The 2,711-nt window shown below is 39.5% G+C and overlaps 1 protein-coding gene across 2 annotated transcripts in view; it reads left to right on the top strand.

Moving 5' to 3' along the window:
• The window catches only part of fibcd1b (fibrinogen C domain containing 1b), a 111,652-nt gene that overhangs the window by 39,476 nt on the left and 69,465 nt on the right, over positions 1-2,711 (top strand). The window lies entirely within an intron of this gene.

The following is a 2,711-nucleotide window of genomic DNA, read 5'->3' as shown; positions in this document are numbered from 1 at the left end:
CACACACACACACACAGACACAGACACACACACACAGACACAGTGGACATGCAACGTTATCGTAAGGTCATAGAGAATCGCCCAGGTCACAGTGGTAATTAAGGCACAATATACCACAAAAGATAAAGGTGGTGTTTTTTAAAGATTCTGTACATTATATTTGCAGAAGCCCTAGCATCATTGTCCTGATTTATTAGGAAGTAGTGTAATGTAATATTCAGTTATGAGTATGCAAACAAAACATGTCAAGTGTTTAAAAAATCTATGCGCTCTAATTGATCTGGAATGTTTATGAATTATTTCTCGTTTTTGCCACATAGCCATGAATGATCACATGATTACTCGCTATTTACTAGAGATGTTCCTATACCGATACCAGTATCGGTATGGCCTCGGATACTGCCTAAAATGCTGGTATTGGGAAGTTATGTAGTTTACACACCGATACAATACCACAGAAAAAAAAAATCAATGTTAAAAAGAAAATCAATGTCAAAGTAGTTTATGTTCTTTTTCCGTTATAACTGACTGCCAAAGATAGAAATCATATCACATCCATACATGGTTAGTAGTACACAGTTGTTAAAACATAATAAGATATATGACACACTGGTATCGGATCAGTACTCTGTGTCGGCCGATACTCAAGTTCAGGTATCAAAAAATTGTATCGGACCATCTCTGATATTTAGGTGCTGAACTGTGGCTTGAGAAAGAGGGGGGAAAGTAATGTACCAATAATTAGCAGAATAGCCATGAATGGTCACAGAATAGTCTTTTGCCATAACTAAATAATTTGTGAAGAAAAACTGCAACATGTTTTTCTTTTTATTTGATTTTTAATGATTGAACATACCGGTAGTTTGTTGCGCAGTAAAAACAGATGAACTGAATCCAGTGTGCAAGACTCACTTCTCATGAAGCTAAGTACTGTACAGAGGTGCTCAGGGACTGGATTGTGAAACACATATCAATATGTATTGATCGTGAAACGACCTTGAGATGTGTGACAGCTCATTAGACTTGAAGAGAAGTCCCTTCCTGTTCCTGACTGCAAAATCCAAACACCATTAGTCATTAATCCAATGTCAACTTTCTCTTTTCTTTTTACACTGTACAAGCTCAGTAACGGCTAGATTAAAGTGCAAATGGGCTTCATGTTCAACTGAGTAGAACTCACTCAGTCTAGTGTTTGATGAGGTCACAGGGGAAGAAATGTCCATCACGATTCAAGAAACAGAACAACTTACACATTAATTCAATGAGAAAACATAATTTTTCCCTAGATGTCCAAGACAGACTCCACAATGACGGATTAGACCCCCTTTAGTTTTGTTCTGTCTGCATTGATTTATTGACGATGCGTTTTCTTAAATGTGTGTGGAAAATCTTCACACTACATGCTCTTTTAATTGTGGCCCATCAGGCTCAGTCTCTCTATTCTGCAGTAAATTGATTTCATAGCTCCCAGCCATACAGCTGAAACAACTGAATGCATTCTGCTTCTGCCAATCCTTTCTTCAAGCCAGATATCTTTAGCTCAGGGTTCACCATTGTTTAGAAATCACTCAAAATCTCACTGGATTGATTTGTGCTGCCTCTGTGGGCTAAGGAACCATGGGTGCTGATTGGCAGGGCAGTGGAGGCAGAGGGCCTGTCCCTACTGCTGTTAATGTGGTGTAGGTGGCACAGCATAGTGGGCACTAGGGCTAAGTGGAGGTGGTGCTGGCAGCCCCGACACTCTGGGTGATTGATTTTCTCTTTGGCGGCATGGCATGTGGTGTGCACATCCGCAGTTTCCGCCTGACACCATGGTGTGACTGTGATCTATGGACCACCTGTGGCCAAGACTTCTGATTTATACCATGACACAGAGCTGACTGTGCCAGTGTTAGTATTGGCTCTGTGTGCAGTGCACCGCAGCCCCCTGTAGAACAGTTTCACCCTGCCATAAAGAGAGAACTCTTTTCACATGCCTCTGAGGAGATACTGTAATTGGGGGAATCTGATTGCAGTTGGTTCAGGAGCGATGGGTTTTGAATTTTCACAAACCGACCTATTCATTTTTTACAGTGTCTGCTTTTACACATTTGCACTTATAGAAACCAGCCTTATGGGATCAGTACAATTTAGAAAACTAACCAAGGTTCACAATTTGCAACATGCAAATTGCAGTATGGAAGTGGCTGGTAGATGGGGTTCATTCACCACTCAAAAAATAATGGTGATTTATTGAGTGGCTGAAAGAAGAAATTAATTTTTGAACCCTGAAGGTAACAAAACATTTAACTGATGGTTAGGTTTCAGAGCGATGAACAAGGTGCTAGTGTTTTCACTAAGTCAAAACTAATATGATACTGACAGTGTATGTCTTCCTCCTTAAGTTACCCCTGAATATTAGAGGAGTTGAACATTTGGGGGCTCTTCATGGCTTGACCCCTTCTGATTCACAAATGCTAAATTGTAACAACATAGCCTATGATTTCTAGACACAACCTGAAGTGACTAAGCAGCCTGATATTTTTCAGCATTATTGAGTACTTTCATTAGTGCTGTCTGTGCTATGATTTAGTGGGCCGGATTGAAAACTGTCAGAAAATGTGTTTACATTTAGTTAAGTAGTTGAATATATTCAACTTAACTAAATGTAAACACATTTTCTCTTTAAAAAAAATCAAAGGAATAAACACATACACACACACACACACACA

This window comes from Etheostoma spectabile, chromosome 16 (genome assembly GCF_008692095.1).
Source record: "Etheostoma spectabile isolate EspeVRDwgs_2016 chromosome 16, UIUC_Espe_1.0, whole genome shotgun sequence".
NCBI lineage: Eukaryota > Metazoa > Chordata > Actinopteri > Perciformes > Percidae > Etheostoma > Etheostoma spectabile.
This window is presented reverse-complemented; position numbering and strand designations above follow the sequence as displayed.